The 19,708-nt window shown below is 37.5% G+C and overlaps 1 protein-coding gene across 11 annotated transcripts in view; it reads left to right on the top strand.

The window, feature by feature from the left end:
* The window catches only part of LOC121591477 (homeobox protein extradenticle), a 57,786-nt gene that overhangs the window by 1,278 nt on the left and 36,800 nt on the right, over positions 1-19,708 (top strand). For 5 of the 11 annotated variants that reach the window (XM_041912002.1, XM_041912011.1, XM_041912009.1 and 2 more), the window contains exon 2: positions 374-472. The exons of 1 other annotated variant lie outside the window; for it this stretch is intronic. The gene's annotated coding sequence lies outside the window, so the exon portion shown is untranslated. Of the gene's footprint in view, positions 1-172; positions 280-373; positions 473-19,708 lie in introns of all 11 variants that reach the window. 5 more of the 11 variants (XM_041912010.1, XM_041912003.1, XM_041912007.1 and 2 more) reach the window with 4 other exon arrangements.

The raw sequence follows: 19,708 nt of genomic DNA, 5'->3' as shown, positions 1-19,708 counted from the left end.
AGCCTCATCAATATTTTAAAACGTTGCTTTGGAAATATCTGCCGATACTTGTTTCTATTAACATACTCGCGATATATATATATATATATATATATATATATATATATATATATATATATATATATATATATATATATATATATATATTACCTTCCTTCTATAAAACGTGTAGTATAAACACGTCTGAATGTTTTCAACTCACATTTATGCATTTGTAACATCAAAAGCATTTGAGTGTTCCAGCGAAACTATGTGATAAAATAAACATCATTAGCGCGTGTAATTATTTTAAAAGCGCTTCAAAGTGTATCAATGTGTATGCTCTGTGTTTGTTGATGTTTTGTTATCCATTTTGTATTTAATGTATCAACAGTTTTCTTGCATGCAGGATCTTTAAGGAAAAAATACTCTGGTTTAAATAAGGTGGCATTTCGTAGTTTCAGCGAGTGGTATTCATCCAACGAAATAACCGGTAAGTGAATGGTGCTAATATATTAATGGGTTGCATGTGTATTATTAACGTGGGATTATTATTTGTGTAAATCAGTGTGGTGTGTGTATTTCGATGAACTGTATAATGTGAGTCAAAATGAATTGTTAGAGAAAACAATTGTCAAAAGGAAACAGTATCAATGTCGCCAAATGTAAATCTGGGTACATTTATTATTTTGCTCATTGCTCGTGCTGCCGATTCGTAATACAGTTCATAGTCGTAGCTACACGTTAGTTTTGTTTTTTTTCTCTCTTTATAAAACATGATGCGTTTACGCGTATTATATGGATGAATGGCAGGACATGTAAATTGAACTGACTTAAGAGTACGTAGTTGACGCATGGCAACGGAAAGAAGGGTTTACAATTATTTTGTGTTTTAGTTCGTTTCCTCATCCCTTCACAAAGTAAAAGATTGTACAGAACGCGCCCGCGCAATAGCATTCATAGAAGATTCACTTTCCTTCAGTTGACTCTTTGGTTAACGATATGAAATCTTTAATCAAAAAGAACAACCTCTGCGGTTATCTTTGTTTTTGGTCGAGTCTTGTTCGTTTATTAAACTTTGTGGGAGTTGTGAATCGGTCAAACAAAAATAAAGATGAAAAATATGATCATGGGCCTGGATCTATGAACATGTTGTGGCAACAATTGCTCAATGACAACATTTCTGGTTTTTGTATATCGGGGTCCCCCGGGTTAAACCCCTCGAGTTACGACGATTCGCAGGTATGAAAATTTTGATTTTTACAGTTAAAAGTTAAATATGATATATATAAAATTAATGTATTTTTTTAAATTTCTTGCTGATTAGCGTTACATATACAGGCGCTTCCCGAGATACACGGTTAACGTCCGCAAAATACCGCGTATGTCGAATCTCGTGATTTTCTGCCAAAATATCACTATTTTTCGTGAATTTTGCAAGCAGGGGGTGGTTTTAGCCACTTTATTACATATTTGATATGATTCGGTCTGAATATTACAGTTACAAACATCTTTAAATAGTTTCTAACATTCGATCAAAACAGAAATTATTCGACATTTTACAATTAATGTGTCAAATCAGTACAATTTGCTCGAAGAACTGTTAAATTAAGAAAACAGCGTATCTTCGAATCCTCGTATAATAGATACCGTGTATCTCGAGGACTACCTGCATACGCTCGGTAATCCGAACCTCGATAATCCACACTTTTGACAATCAAAATCATACGAAGAACAACGTTCGGTCAAAAGTAGTGATATTTGAATAAAAAGATAAGTATAGTAACTGTACCAGGACAGGTTAGTGCAGCAGAATTTTCTATATTCACATTAAATAAATTATGAAGTGCATGAAAGTACTTAATGTTATCAAAAAACCATCAAACATTTATATTTTGGCAGAAAAGCGAAAAATTCGACTTACGCGGATTTTCGGATTATGCGGATGCTTCTTGAACGCATAAACCGCGGATCTCAGGAACATACTGTACAATGGAAAGCGTGTACAGGCTGTCCCCGAGATACGCTATTAATGGGGACCGAGAAGAAAGCTCGTATTTAGAATTTCCGCGTAAGTCGAATCACGCAATTTTTCAGCCAAAGTAATTACTGTTTGCCAAAGTAATTACTTTGGCTGAAATTACAGCCAAAGTAACCTAATTTTCATGTAATTTGCCATGTGATGGGTGGTTTTAGCTACTTAATTAATTCTTCGATATGATTTTGAATGAAGATTATAAATTTACACCCTTCTCAATGAATATTTAAATTCAACCAAATGAGTCATTACAGGTGTCCCCCGGGATACGACTGTATTTGGGACCGAAAAAATGTCCCAAAGCAAGGCGTAATTCGAAACAGTCGTATGTCGAATATCTGTGAATATAAAGGTTATACCCGTAATTGAAGAGTCAGGATCTATGAAATCATGTATTTTATTAAATATAATGTACGATAATGTATTAATTTTCCTCCAAAAGCCGCGCACAATATAGATATTCAAGACCGGGGAGTTGTGGAACCTGTGGAAATGTGTTTGTAACGATTATCAGCACAGAAATTTAAAAAAATATATCAATTTCGTCTCTATGACAACTTTTAACTGTCAAAATCAAAATCGTCGCCTCGACGCCACACGAGGCGTAAGCTCAAACAGTATATGGCTGAAATTCAGTTTAGGCCAAAGGTTATACGGACGTCACACGAAGCGTAAACTTTGGCGTAAATTGGATTTCAGCCATACAACCCTATAATTTTTTGACAGGAAGTTTCCGTTCTCATAAATCAAGCGTAAGCTTTTTGAGTTTACGCTTCGTGTGACGTCGCTATTACGCTTCGTGTGACGTCCGTAGGAGGTACCTTTTATTCAGCTGTCTCAAGGTGGAATATCAAAGTCTATGTATGATTAGAGTTTATTCTTCAAACGTGGATTTTGGCATAAAAAATTCTGTAGTAATGTAATAATACATTTTGTGTCCGAAAAAAGGCTAATGATTATTTAAAGTTTGTTCCATGATATTTTATGCTGTTTTTATCAATAACCTATAAATGATTTTTACTACTTTGTTATGATCGCTCTTTATACAGTCATTATCCGATATACGCTATCGTACGGGACCGAGCGCAATAGCGTATCTCGAGTTTTCGCGTATAGCGGATTCCTATGGAAAAATAGTTTACACTACCGGTTCGAGGATTGAAATATATCGCGCAGTTTTGCATTAAAGTTTTTTGTTATAAAACAGGTATATTTTGTACAAATGTATTGCAAAATACATCAAGAACATTAAGGAAATTCAAAAAGAACATGAATTATTTCAAATAATTATAATATATTTGTAAAAAAACACATGGAGTTGTCAAATTTAGAGGAATCCCGTAATGCGAATTCGCGTATATCGAGTATCGCGTACTGCGGATAATTGCTGTACATCATATCAACATACAGGCGTCCCCCGAGTTACGACCCCCTCGAGTTACGACGATTCGCAGATACGACGATTTTGATTTTGACAGTGAAAAGTTGTCATCGAGAAGAAATTGAGGTATATTTTTGAATTTCTGAGCTGATAACCGTTACACACAAATTTCCAAAGATTCCACAACTACCCGATATTGAATATCTATATCGTGTAAACGACTTTTTGTGTAAAATTAATACATTATCGAACATTGTTTCAAATAAAAACACGATATCATAGATTTCGACTCTTCAACTTCGGTTATAAACTTTACATTGACAGATATTCGACATACGACTTTTTCGACTTACGCCTTGCGTTGGGACTTTTTTTCGGTCCCATATACAGTCGTATCTCGGGGGACACCTGTACTCTATTTGACAGTTAAAAACAAAATTAGAGAAAAACCGAAGCGTCCAGGTCAAGGACTGTGTAGGAACGAGGTCAAGCTATGTAGAACGATTTGACAAGTAGCCAAAAGTTCGTTACAGCAGTTTGACATCTAAGAGCCCTTTTCGATTCAAATTTTATTTATAATTAAAATTATAAATCGGTTCAGTAATCGCAACAAAAACTATTAATTATTTCATAAATTTGTCAGGAAAAATATGGATGCCTCTAGTAATAATACATTTTTGATTGTATGATGAACATGTCAACGCCTTCTTCCGAACAGTTCTATATCTCACTGAAAGAGTCCCCTACCAGCATTAAACGGCTTTGAAGGCATTCAGAAGGCATTTAAGGCCTTAGTCGCCTTAGAAGGCGAATAAAGATTTCAACCGAAAATTTCAGGACTCTAACTCTTCGAAATCTTTCAACTTTTTGATTCAACGAGAACAGATAGCTTGCCGCCCTCTTAGCTTGTTTACATGCTGGTTTTGCACACTTACTAATGTAACTGCCAAATAGATCAGTGACAATGCTTTTGGTTCCTAACCGGGAAAGCGTGTGTTCAAATTCTGATTTGGTATGATCTTTTGCCGTGTTTATTTCTTTTTAAAATAATATTTTCTTGCTATAATTAATACAAACAATATTTATGTGAAGCTAAATTAAAATGATACCTTTTTTAAAAAACATAATAATTACACTATGTTCACCCTTCATTATCAGAATGGGAGAAATGTGTATCTCATTTCCCCTTTTTATAGAGTTATCGAAATGAGTTTGATATATTAACACCTTTCAACGGGTTGGTCTTTAACAATCGAATAATGCAGACCATCTTTAATAAAGTGAAATAGCTCAGAGCTTAACGCAAGAGAACATAACACGTAAATCGTGCTATCGAATCTCACGCTCGTATCTGGGAACAGTACAACAGTGCAGTGCTGAAGACGCTCGTAAGGTTTTCTTTGGACAGTTGCAATTTAAAATTTCAAATAAAAACCGAAATTTTTCATTGACATATTTCAAAGGCATTTATTTACTGCTAAATGCACTGCTGATCGCCTTCAATTCGCCGGCGATTACAAGCCGATTAGAAGGCATTTAACGGAAATTTGCGGGTAGGGTCAATTATATGCCTTGAACGAATCAACAACTCGCTGAAAATGTCAATAATATCATCGAAAACCCTGTTTATAGACATATTCAGCCTGTTGTAGATTTGTTCATGCATATAATGGACTCTTTCAGCGAGATATAGAATTGTTCGGAAGTAGGCGTTGACATGTTCAGCGATTCTGTAGTGCTGTCATTTGTTTTATTTACACCATGTGCCGCAGCGTTAAATTTTTCATTCTAAAAATGTTCTAAAAGTAGCTAATAATCATTCCCGAAGCTGTTTAATACATAAATTAGTTAAAACAAACATATTTTTTCAAAAACCGTTTGTTTATCTTCTGATGAGAATGATCCAAACTGCAGTCCAAGGGGTACGAATGTGACAGCTCTACAGTAGAACCGAACATGTCAACGCCTGCTTCCGAACAAATTTATATCTCGCTGAAAGAGTCTATTGCCTAAACAAATCTACAACTCGCTGAATATCTATCTTTGTTCAGATATTACACTAAACTTAATTTAATTGCAATTTTCTAACTCCCATACAAAGCACAAGTTTGTTGTTGTTGTTTACAGCACTTTGACAGTTAGTGTGAAGCGAGGTTTTTTCGACCATAGTTTTAGCAGTTAAAATTAGAGCACTCCAAAAACAGTTCTAACAGCGCAAATTGTAGCTTGATAAAGACATAAAATGATATATTTTTCCTTGCAAAATCCACAAAAAGGCCGTTATTAATCATGGCAGCGCGGCAGCAGTTTAAATCTATACATATACAGTGGAGCGCCGTTTTTTCGGGCTGATCGCTGACCTCGCCTGGATACTCGAAAAACAAGGATCATATATTCAATCACAAATTCCTGTTGTTTTAACGGTTTAATATAAACGGTGCTCTTTCACTTTTCAACGGCATTCAACGGTGCTCCACTGCACGAGATTTGTTTTAGAGCTTAATAGAAGTTATTTTTTTATTACAATAATATAATTATTTGCAAATAAATATATCAATGTATCATAATTCTTATTTCCTGTTAAAAATAATGTTCTGTACCATATTATTTGATTATTATATTTATTATCTTATAATATTATAATATATAATTTTCTTCTTTTGGCTCAACAACCGTTGTCGGTCAAGGCCTGCCTCCGTACCACTTACTTGTGGGCTTGGCTTTCAGTATATATATGTATATATATATATATATATATATATATATATATATATATATATATATATATATATATATATATATATATATATATATATATATATATATATATATATATATATATATATATATATATATATATATCCTTGACAGAGGGACAAGTGGCTACATTACTGCGTTAGCTGGATCGGGAGATCGATGCAACCCAACAAAAAGTAAAATAATACCTGGGAAACATGAATAAACAGATCAGGAATTAGAAATCGCATCCACTGACTTCGCAGTGGCAAAGAATTACGCGAAAACTCAATGCAATCATTTCAGGTGAATTTCGACAGAATTTCGATATAACACCCTAGTCCGCCAACAGGTCCAACATCCATCACCTGTGTCCTATCGATTTTTTCTGCACCAACGTGATGCAAAAATTCTACTCTAACAATTTTGTAGCGAAAACTTAGGAGGAATTGATGAAAATCGAAGGCATAGCTTAAGTCACGCATGTCTTCGTCCACCATGCTGAAAATTCCTAACCGACGAAAGGCAATTCACAAAGTCTTGATCTTATTTGTTTAAGTAAGCTCAAATAATTCCCTTTCAATAGATGTAAATGTAAAGAAATTATCTTTCCTACTGTTTTTTTCTACAGCCAGCCGAAAATGGCATATTTTTTCATGCAAAAGTTACGGGGATATTGACCTCGGGTTCGAACATACATACTGCACGGTCCGTCATTCGAACGTCGTTCATTTAATTTCAGTTGAAAAAGTACGATGGTATAATATGGTATACTGAAGAATCTTCAGTAATTTGTGTACGAATCGTTTCTTCCCATCTTTCAAAATCAGTCAAATCCTTTCGCGGGCCGGTTTGAATGTTGCGGCGGGCCGGACTTTGCCGACCGCTGATGTAGACTGTAAATTGCAGCCTAGTTTTATGTGTGGTTTTGGAGTGTTTACATGATTTCAACCTCCAACTGTCAAACTTCATACAAAAAGCTGACTAGAATTGTGAAGGGCCCCATTGTCGGTATATTGGTTATATTGTGTAGTTCTCTAGTATTAAACCACGGTGGGACATTAATAATCATTATCAGTAATTTATTTTGTTTGGCCTGAAGTATTTTTATGTGACATACAGGGTTTTTCAGGAGTTCTCATAGCTGTGGGATACTTTATCCTTGACAGAGGGACAAGTGGCTACATTACTGCGTTAGCTGGATCGGGAGATCGATGCAACCCAACAAAAAGTAAAATAATACCTGGGAAACATGAATAAACAGATCAGGAATTAGAAATCGCATCCACTGACTTCGCAGTGGCAAACAATTACGCGAAAACTCAATGCAATCATTTCAGGTGAATTTCGACAGAATTTCGATATAACACCCTAGTCCGCCAACAGGTCCAACATCCGTCACCTGTGTCCTATCGATTTTTTCTGCACCAACGTGATGCAAAAATTCTACTCTAACAATTTTGTAGCGAAAACTTAGGAGGAATTGATGAAAATCGAAGGCATAGCTTAAGTCACGTATGTCTTCGTCCACCATGCTGAAAATTCCTAACCGACAAAAGGCAATTCACAAAGTCTTGATCTTATTTGTTTAAGTAAGCTCAAATAATTCCCTTTCAATAGATGTAAATGTAAAGAAATTATCTTTCCTACTGTTTTTTTTTTCTACAGCCAGCCGAAAATGGCATATTTTTTCATGCAAAAGTTACGGGGATATTGACCTCGGGTTCGAACATACATACTGCACGGTCCGTCATTCGAACGTCGTTCATTTAATTTCAGTTGAAAAAGTACGATGGTATAATATGGTATACTGAAGAATCTTCAGTAATTTGTGTACGAATCGTTTCTTCCCATCTTTCAAAATCAGTCAAATCCTTTCGCGGGCCGGATTGAATGTTGCGGCGGGCCGGACTTTGCCGACCGCTGATGTAGACTGTAAATTGCAGCCTAGTTTTATGTGTGGTTTTGGAGTGTTTACATGATTTCAACCTCCAACTGTCAAACTTCATACAAAAAGCTGACTAGAATTGTGAAGGGCTCCATTGTCGGTATATTGGTTATATTGTGTAGTTCTCTAGTATTAAACCACGGTGGGACATTAATAATCATTATCAGTAATTTATTTTGTTTGGCCTGAAGTATTTTTATGTGACATACAGGGTTTTTCAGGAGTTCTCATAGCTGTGGGATACTTTGTAGCCTAATTCTTACTTGAAATGAACTTAATGTAATAGGAATTGGACTCTAAAGCACACTTGTTGGACAAATCCAATAAGTATTTTCAAGGATCCCGTCCAAAAAGGGTGCCACGTAGTCCAATTTCCATCATATGAAGTTCATTTCCCGTAAGAAAGAGTCCAGGAAGTGTCCCACAATTATGAGAACTCTTGGAAAACCCTGTAATGCTACACCCTTCCCTGCTGGAGCTGCTTATGTGAATACTGATCGGAAAAATGCTTTGTTGTTGAGTAGTTAGTAGTTTGTGCTTCATGTTTAATTTTGATCTGCGGTTAAGAAAGGGTATGTACATTTTAACATTTTTCTGTTCTTGTTAATAAGTTTTCGGTAATTATTTGATACTCGTTTTCCAGGGTATGTTTTCTTGTCTCATTTCTAATTCTCTTTGAGGTAGTTTCTGTATAGTTGTTTTCCGTGTGAAATAAATTGCCTCCGATTTAGAAGTTTTTGTTTAAAGTTTCCATTTATCATAATATTTTGCATTTGTTTCTAAAGCGTTATTTAAATGTCTAATTATAAAATTAGATGATTTAGCTGAAGATGATACAGAAAAATCATCATACAGCAATTTGAGAAGAGCTAATTATATTAGCTCAAATCATTGATCTGTCCCCAAAACAAAGGTGTTTTGGGGACAGATTAATGATTTGATTCATGATAGTTTGATAGTGAACATATTCCAATCTGCTTTTCTGTAATCTGGGATCTTGAAATCAGGAATAATATTAGTTCTTGAATTTTGAATTGTGAAAATAATTGGTAGAAGGTCAGAAGTAAGTGCTGCGGGTGTTTTTAATTGAGAAAAAACGTTATTAACGATATTATTGCTTAATGTTAGGTCCAAATAAGAAGGGTTTCTGGATGCGTCTGCGGGAATGTAAGTGAGTTAGTTAGGATGTTAAATTGAAAATTGGCCTTTTTGCGATTCGTTCAAAAGGATTTTTCCTGCTCCACTATTGGAATTACTTGTTCCGCATTAAACAAATCTGGCTGGTTTGTATAACTTTCACAAGCATTTTTACGTGGTTGTTTGGTGATTGGCGCCTGCTGCGTTGGTTTGTCGATGTGTTCGTAAGTTCTCCATCCATGCAATGCTATAGTTTGTGGGAGTGCCGGAAAATCACCCCGTACGGGTCGGTAGCTTGTGGTGGTGTTGGAAATCATCTTCGGTTTATTTACCGCCGGACGTTTTGGGCAATCAATGTAACTAGCCGTATGATTAGCATCGCAGTAGGCACATTTCAATTTGTTTTCAGGTACTTTTCCATCGCTCGCCGAAGTACACGCGGTGAGAGGGCTTAACACTGATGAGTGTTCCTCAGCACATTTGTTGCATTTTTCTATTCGGTTACAATTCTTTGCTCCGTGTCCGAATAATTGGCATCGTTTGCATTGCATTGGTCCCGCTTTTTTAGAATAGTATGACTATTTTATCACACAGTGATCGAGAGCGGTGATAGTGCCTAATAGCTACATTGATATACCACCCACACTAAAGTGAAGCAGATATACCGCGTGTTTATCGTAACGCTTCTTTGCACCAACTTCTTAACACTTTTTGATGCGAGACTTTCGGAGCTTAAAACTTCACTTCTTCGGTTGGAAGGTCATGTAAACCGTAGAGCACGATTTTGGTTGTTATATTTTCTTCCAATTGATATGTATGGAAGGGCAAAGTTGTTTTTTGTAAGTGACTCACTACGGTTCTAAAGTCACTAGTGTTAGTAACTTGGACGATTGTACCATGATACGTCGGCGTCGTGTGTTGTAGTGCAATGCACCTGCGGCAATAACGGAACGGCAAGAACAAAGGCTACGGACGAGGTTTTGACCACTATCGGTGGTATTTTGCATGTGTCTCTTCCGGACGCGTTGGTTGTGTTGGTGTTACTTACCAACTTAGGGATAGCCTGTCTGTCCTGTTTTTGGGGAGCTCTTCTTCGTTATCGCTGAGCAGTGCGTAACTGTTGTCTCATGGGTCCGATAGGCTGCGCGTGTCGGCTTCGTCTCTGTATGGTCGTATTGGTAACGATTTGGGCCTATGGCCTCTTTTCGCCCTTCCACCATGACGTGAGAAGAGCGCTAGTCGTGGTGTTGTAGTATTATTTGATAGTGTGTATGAAAAGCGGAGCTGTCTGCAAATATGTCTGTACTTATCCAGTGTCAAGCTGCGACTGCACTGTATCTTCAAAGTTATTACACATTTGCTCAATTACTTGGTGAATTTATTATTATTATTTGTAAAGAAAAAATGATCAAAAGAGCATGCTATTCACTTTTAGTACGCATCGTTTGAGAAAGTAAATTAGTTTTTATTAAGTAAGTAGATGTTACATTTGATTTCATGAACACGCGCTACATATTACATCATTGTTTCATAATATCATTGTTTCAAAAGTTTAGTGGTACGTGGTCAGCAGTGTTTCCCTTAATAATTCCTTACTATAATACGCTCAGACATTGAGGATCTCTTAACAAATCTAAGCCAGTGTTGTGAACATAATATTTTCTGTTAGGTAGCTTTAGGCATACATACTTTATCTTACACACCTGCATAATAACTAGCAGGCAAACAAACTTAAAAGAGTGATTATAATCCTATAACTTGCTCTGCATGTGTTTTCGTCACTTTCACAACTGTTGGAAATGCTACATGGCTGTCTCGTCTGTCCAAAAACGCTGTGAATTGACCTGAGCGGTATATCTTGTTTCTTTCCCCTAATTATGAATAATTTTACAGTACCAGAAACATGGAGTAAGGTCGCAAGGTAGTCATAAAGACCTCAATTTTATTGACAATAGCGGTACAATGCCATAAAGTAGCATATTTTATATGTTTTTGTTAGTTTACCATTTTTCTCATCTCCAATAGGTAGAGAAGACGGAGATTCTGGTAAACATAACCATTTATAAATATGGTCTCTTCTTATAATCAACATGGCATACTGCCCAAAAACCAATACATGTTCTTATAACTTTTTCTTCGAAGTTATTGTTATTACATCACAACTGATGTTTGATTTTTTTGTACTAAGGAATTTTTTTACCGGTTTCGATCGGTTTATTATTATTTAGTTCGTTGCCTAAAGAATATTTGAATTATTTTCATTTGATTTAATGTTTCGCGGCCTTCTAATAATTCCTAATGTGTAGGCAATTATTTATTTAAAACTAATACATAATTATTCGGCTCTAGCTCTAGGCTCTGTTTGGCTGAATATTGTTCATGTAATACAAATTCATTTTGTTTACAAAAATTTGTAAATACACTTTTTGTATTTAGCCCTAAGAGCACGATGTATTGGTAGATCAGGGAAATTCAATTTGAACCATCTTAACCACGTTTCAACTGATCCGATCCAAATTGATCCAGACTGATCCGGACTGATCCGCCTTGATCCGGACTAATACGCCCTGATCCGGACTGATCCGGACTGATCTGGACTGATCGGACTGGTCCAGACTGATCCGTGATTTCGCAGGATACTGTTTTCGGAATTTCTGGTGTTTTACTTAAAAAAACTGCAACTAAATGTGTGTCTTACTCTGTTTTCATTAAGTCGTTTATTCACTTGATTTCAACCTTTCGCCGCTATCTATTGTGTTCATCTGTCAAAAAAACACGCGGCCTCTCCCCAGTGATAAGTCCGCGCTCTTGTTCGCGAGCTTGCTCCGCACACATCAAATCTATATAACTCGTATGCTCATACCGCGCTCTGACTGTTGTGTTGTTATCACACACAGCATGTCCAGTCTGCTGTGTGTTAACCCTAGCGTTAACAATCCGGACAGATCCTGTCTGATCCGGATTGATCCGGACTGATACGGACTGATCCAGACTGATTCGGACTGATCCGGACTGATCCGGACTGACCCGCACTGATACGGACTGATCCGGACTGATCCGGACTGATCCGGACTGATCCGGACTGATCCGGACTGATCCGGATTGATCCACCCGCTGCGCAAATTCGAGCAGTTTCCTGCGTAATTTTTTGCATCGTTTTGCGCCATCTGTTGAAGAAATGGATGAACTATTTCAGACGGCGGAGCAAAAAACAAAACGGTCAAAAATTTTCAAAAATATTGGCGCCCATTCTTCCTCCTCTTTCTCTCGCTCCCGCTTCCCTTCCTGCTTTGCCTTACTTGCGCTTCAGCCCGTGCCTACCGCCCCCAGCTGATTGTGTGTATGCGTTGGTATATATGTACATTGCGGTTGTGTATTGTAATTGGTGGGTATTAGCATTTATTAATTTGTGTGTGACCTTGACGATGCGGGAGAAGCTGGATTGGGATTTAAGGTGTTATCGGTGGGTTCCCAAGAAACATTTCCCATACCTTTTACACTTAAACATGTCTGAAAGCATTTTTTAATATGAGTTTACAGAGCCACATAGTTTTAACATGTCTTTTGAAGATGCTTAACAGTCTTTAAAGTTGTTAAACCTTTAAAACGTGCTGAAGTAGCTAATAAGACTGTCTGTACAAACTAAAATTGGAGTTTTGATGGCTGGGTTTAATCATCCTGTAAACGCATTCTTAAGCACGTTTAAAGACTTGTTACTTGAGACTATAACGCTTATATGTTTGTCTGTTCAAACTAAAATTGGAGTTTTGATGGCTGGCTTTAATCAACCTGTAAATGTATTCTTAAGCACGTTTCAAAACTTGTTATTTGAGACTAAAGCATCAATATCAATTGATCTTATTAAATGCATATTAAGTCTTGGACGAAGGGAACTTGAAACAGGCTATACAGGTTGTACTTGAAATACGCTATTAACGAAAAATGTTGATAAGCCGAGTATTAACTTCTTAACTTCTTCGTAAATTGTATTCTGGGATTTTCAGCCAAACAATGTTTAATTTTATTTTCCTTTTGCTTGTAGTGGGTGGTTTTATCCCCTGCAAAGATTATTCGATGTATTTTTAATTTAATTAATAAATAAAAATGGATAAAACTGAGAAAATCACGATTATGTAAATATGCGTATACCAGATTCCGCGTATCTCTGACACTGCCTGTACGAGGAGATTCTTAAAACTAATTAATCTTCACAAGCGGTTCATATAGCTATGTGCTGTCTTAGATCTTAGCCACACATATTGCATTACAAATCAACTAAACTTGTGATCCGGAAAGTCCTTCTGATCTTAAGCCAATGGAATCAATTTTTATTAATATGATTTTTCATTTGTGTAAGCAATATGTGTCAGCCATGTTGATATTTTCATAAACAAAATCATAGTTTACATGACAAACAGAAAAAAATGGCAATTTCCAAAACGACCTTCACCTCATTTTTAATACGACACTCCTTTTGGTGCAAATTGATGTCGTTTAAAACGAATCTGTATTTTTTAATAATCTATTTTCAAACTAAAAAGCTGCATATTATTTGAGGCGCTTCGATATTTTCCAAATTATTATAATGTATTTCAACAATGAAATTTTCTTGGCATGGATTTCTGCTCGTACGCGAGCGAGATCATCAGAAAAAATATCAATACAACATAAAAATACGCAAATAATTCTCAACCATTATTATGACTTCATATTCAATGCTTCATTGTCATCTCAAGAACATATCCATAGCAATATGTTGTTATTTTGATAGTTTATTTGCACCTTAAAGGTCTATAAATGGTTTTAACTAGTAGTCTTAACAGAGTTCTGTAGATGGGCCCTTTCAGTCTTAAGTTAGTTTTATTTTAGTCTTATGAGGCCATACACGACTTTCAAATGAAAAAAGAAGGCTTAATGAAATTTCCGTAGCAACATCGTTAAAACTATGATAAGATTTAAAATGTTCCTTGGGTGTATTGATGGTTTATTTTATTTCGTGCCGCTGCTGATGAGACCATTCGAGTGTCAATCGAGGGTGAAGAAGGCTATTTCAAACAAGCGTAGGAGAACGTCTTACACTAATCGATTTTTTTTTTAATTTGAACATGTTAGATGCTTCAACGACCTTCTAAGCATCATGTAGCACGGTGTATAGTGACAAATTTTTTTTTTTTTTTCAATGTGCCGGAATTTGTCTCGAGTTTTCTGGCCACAACACACACACAGCGCAGGGAAAATGACCGTCCACTCTATCATGTCGCGACCCCCACCCCGCACGGCGCTTTGAATAAGGATGCGCTACAAGATAGCTCAGCTGTGTCAAACTCATTTCATCAGAGGGCCGCAAGTACAAATTTTCGGTGATTCGCGGGCCGCAAAGTTGAGAATGGAAAATATACCCCAATATTTATGTAAAATACTTTTTTAGATTTTTATTGTTAATCAAATTGACTTTTTGTACTCCTCGCTTCTTATCTGGAATGGTTTGTTATGTACAAATTCGCGATGTTATTTTTATATGTGCATTTTTTTATACTAGAAAAAATGTTTAATGTACTTTCAATATTATTATTAAAATAGGATATATTTCATTACTCGCGTTCTCTTACGGTAGTTCTGCTAGAAAATATCTGTCAAACACACTTTTTCACCGAAGTGTGGGAAGTCTAGCAGTCTGTGGTGAATCTTTTTCAAGCAATCCGAGCTATCCATCGCTGGATGAATAACAAAAATATTTGCTTGTGTAAACAGCTTTATTTTTCACAATTGTTGCTTTTATCGTACACGAGGGCTTTCTATCGTTTTGTGTGTGTCGTAGGAGGTGCCGTTCTGTTCGCTGTCATTCCTATTTTATTGCAGTTCTTGTAGATTAGATTATTGCACCCGAGATAAGTATAAGTAACCTAATTTTAAACTGTTTACACTTGCAATTTGTTGACAGATCAAGAGAAAAATTGTAATGAAACGTGTTTAAACATTATTTTTCGCTAATTTCCATGTTCCAAGTGTTCTGGTGACATATTCATTTCTTATAACAACCCGTATTTTACGAATAACTTTTTTCAAATTACGATAATTTTATCTGACGAAGATTCGTGGTGTGTGATCTCATACAGATCGGCAAATCTGTTTTTGACACTTGAAGGGAGATGATTCGCGAATTGAGGACTGTGTGAGCTTATCTATTAATAAGTTTTGTATTGCAAGGCTTAGGCATTTCGATTATTTTTATCCTTCATCTAAATCCTTTAGGCTTGAGCGTAATCATATAATTTTGGTTTTGATTTTTGAGGAGGTTGGAAAGTACATTAATTCGTCTTGCAGAATGTTGGTTACAAATAATTCCAACTTGGCAACAATCACAATTATTAACATTCATGGTGGCATGATTATGACAAAATACAGAAGTGGCTCCAAACGAACATCAATTATGTAACATTCTAAGGTCGGAAAAAATTCGGAGCCGAATGAATCCTTTACTCGGCAGTCGGGGGCATGGAGATTGTCAAATTCGGTGGGACAACCGAAGACTCCAACGGTTTCGAATGGCTCTAAACTGCTCTATAGGCTTCGGACGGCACCGAACGGAACTGTTGGTTTGATTTGGCCGGATTCGACGTCGGAATAGCTAAGATCGGAAATGGTTTTGAGTCGTGGATGCGATTCCGACAATCAATCACTAGTTGTTGCGAAGTTTCCTAGTGTGTGCATCAAGTTATTTTCAATCCTTTTTCGTTTGTAGACAGTTGACGCAAATCTATTTTTCCATACAATGTGCAATCGAGTGTGCACAAAATTATGCTAATATTCAGAATTTAATCGAAACATAATACGACTGAGCTTGCATTCGATTCAATGACTCTTAAGGGTCTCGATTGATATGTACGATTGTGTAGAATAAGTTTATGAGATGTTATGGGTACATTCATGTTAGTTTCGAAAAATATACCAAAAAAAGGATTGTTCTTCTCTGGAAAATAAAATACACTTTGACAAATAGTAGTAACAGATTTATGGTCTGCAGTGCTTTTAGTAATTCTTAAAATATTCTCGCGAGCCGCATTCAGAATCGATGCGGGCCGCCAGTTTGACATACCTGAGATAGCTGAACCAGCCTTTCTTCCGATAAGGTAGCCGTAATCGATCATGCGGGAGGGGGGGAGGGGTGGTGTGGTGGTTGGTGGGGGTGCGTGCTCGCGTACGCGCTTTTGTGGGTGCGTGCTTGCATGCGCGCGTACGTGCGTGGGTGCTTGCTCGCATGCGCGCGTACGAGCATGTGTGCGTGCGTGCGTATGTGTGTGTATTAATGATGAGAATAGTTCCGAAGATCGAGGAACGGAACGAACCTGCCAATCTGGAGAAAAAGAACGGAATGCGGAACGCAGGTTCAAGATGACCTACCATGGTTACGCTTTTTTCAGTTGCTCACTTTATATATAGTTAACTTCAAAGTGTTCTTTGAATATTTTGTATTATATTTTTTGTGCAGTAATCACACACACAGTAAAAACACAGCTTAATAATAGTTTACTGAATGTGTAAAACTATTCTTCTAATTAAATATACCCGCTATACAGTTCCTTTTTCATTTAAAGGTTAAGGAATTTTGTTTGTTTTTACTAAAATTAATCATTATTCCCTTTTTATATTTCTAAATAAAGAAGTAAATCAGAAATTTGTTGCAACGCGTATGAAATTTTGATGCAAAATCATAAAGCTTAGCAGTTTAATCGGTTTTTTTTAAATTTAGTATGGATTAAATTACACTACACTGATAGAATTAATATTTCTTAATAGAAGCAGATAGCATCGAATAACATTGGTTTATTTAAAATACATAAACTGTTAAGTTGTTTCTGTAGAATTGACATTATACTGTACGTTGAACTACCCGTGTGAAAGTGTCCGGTAGTGCACTTTAATTGTCCATAAGAATAGCGCTGTTTCACGGGGCGATAAACGGTGTTAAAGAAATTATTACGGAAGGATAAACATGTCATGCACCCTCATTGTTTAGTTGAACAAAGAAGATCTAAGGTAAAAATTCAAACGAGTTCATTGGAGATGCATGCGCAACGAAGCAGCTTAGCACCAGACACATAGCAATTCATTGACTACCACAATCCAGTCCAAATAACGCACCTATACTGATAACATCCATATGGCAGAAGAGGAACATTTTATTCATTGCGCTTACCGCTAGTGCAGGATTGTCTCTTTAAATTTTGGCGATTAGCTTCCCACCAATCACAAATCTCTATCCTGGCTTCACGGCTCAGGTGTTTTACCGTTATCTCTTTGACTGAGAGAGTATGGCTTGCGCTGTTATCACTCACATAGACAGAATGTGTGTGTGTGTGTCCATACTAGAAAGAAGCAAAAGAGAACGCCGTTCTTTACCGGAACGAAAAGAACGCTGAGAGAAACAGGTTCAGATTTTACCTGCTTCCTTTGTACGTACCAAATCGGCCCATCGTACGAAAGAGAGCAGATGATCGTGCGTTCCAGACTGGATCGAAGAGAACGCCGAGAGAAACAGGTTTAACACTTTAAGCGCCGTGTCATATAAATTCGCATGACGGGTTTGCTCACCGTTCGGCTATGCATCTGACGCTCAGTGATTCTCTTTAGAACGAATGAGATAGGAAAGAGAGAACGAAAACGACATGTGCTACGCCGCTTATCGCAATGAAACAAAAGAATTATAACAATGGCACGAGAAACTGTCGCTCTCATCGCTCTCTTGCCATGCGCTACGTGCTCACTCAAAAACTGTGACGTCAGGCCGGCGGTCAAAGTGTTAAATTGAACCGGCAAACCGGCTCATCAATACAAAGAGAGTAGAATGTCGTGCGTTCTAGGCCGGATCGCAATAAGCACTGCCCAGCTAGCAAAGCCGAAGGCCTTTGTATGGGAGCCATCGCGCTCATCAAGGCTCACTTAGTCGCGCGCATAAAGCAAAATGTGCGCGAAGGCGAAAAAACCCGAAAGCGCTTCGTGTGGCCCTCTCTCGTGTTTCTAGTTTTATTTTCTCTCGCATGTCATCACTCTCTCCCAGTTTTTCGGATTGAAATGAGAATTCACTCTCTTGATTTGGTTGCGGCAGTCTAGCTGCTTCACACTCTTTATTCTCTTCTTTTGCAGTTCCCACAAGAGGATTCACACATGTGTTCTCACATACTTACATACACACACACGGTGGTTGGAAGCCTGGCGCGGCTGTTTCCAATTCTGTCTTTTCTTCTTTCCTCTTCACACCGCGCTGGAGCCCGTGGTGGTGCGCGTGTTCAGCCTGCTTGGTTCAGGAAAGATGTCATCAGATTTGACGCGCCTCAACCGCGGTGTTGTATGAAGGCTGTTGATGAAAGTACACAATTAATAGACACACTTTGTTAAAAAAATTACACTTGATTTAAAGATGTGACAAACTTACCTTTGTGCTCGAGGATCAATTGAACCTTGAACGCCTGTGCACACAGTGTCGCAATTTGAAGAGGTTTGGAGAACAGCTAGCGGTAGCAGCACACATCTGAAACATGTAAAGTGCAATGTTTTAATTAGAATAAATGTCACATAACACTAGACACTTAGAAAAGGACACTTACCGAAACAATTAGATGATAACAATTTGTCCTCCGATAAAGCAGAAAGAACACCGCGGATGGCGCAGTATGGAAAGTGTTTCACGCAGGAAAAATAGTTCACGCAGCACACAAACACACACTCTCACGTCCACGGTTCAGAGCACACTGAAGTCGCTCTTTGGCTTGGATGGAAAAGAGCAAACACCCTGATGAGTGCGATGGAAGAAAATGACGTGTGTTCAACAGGGATGGGTAGAATCAAACACACGAAGTGTGCAGGAGAATTCTCTTCGTGTGGCAAGAGAGAATTGACTAACACCCTGATGAGTGAGAACGCAACAAACGTTGTGGAATGTAGAAACGGGATAGGAATAGTAAGCGAAGGCAGTTTGTGGACATGAGGGGGTTGAAACTGGGAGAAAAAAGCTTCGGTTGCTACTTGGGTGAGAGCAACCGGCCCCGCACAGATCGCCGAGAACGCTGAGAGCAGCCGGTTCAGATCGGATCGATAAGATCGTTGATAACAGTCGGTTCAGGTCGGATCGCAAAGAACGGTAGGAGCAACAGGTTCAGTTTGAACCTGCTTGGGTAAAAAATAAGGATCGCGGTCCGGATGCTTGCATGCTGGAATGGATCGCAACTGGCAGGTTCGGAACGCAACGCGCATCACTAGTGTGTATGCGTGCCTGCGGAAACCGCACAACTGTTTGATTCTGATGCATATATTTTCATCCACTGTAGCTACAAAGTCCATGCATTTTTGATCTCGCTACCTGAGAGACAACACAACCATTGGATTGTCATCACCATCTTTGCGACCGGCTCTGCTGTTGGGGGTATTTAAAAGACAAACGATCGAAGCAAACGTGCGTGTGATATGTAGAACATTTCTTTTCAATTCAGCT

Source organism: Anopheles merus, chromosome 2L (genome assembly GCF_017562075.2).
Source record: "Anopheles merus strain MAF chromosome 2L, AmerM5.1, whole genome shotgun sequence".
Classification (NCBI taxonomy): domain Eukaryota; kingdom Metazoa; phylum Arthropoda; class Insecta; order Diptera; family Culicidae; genus Anopheles; species Anopheles merus.
Note: the sequence above shows the minus strand (reverse complement) of the source record. Positions and strands in the feature narration are given on the sequence as shown.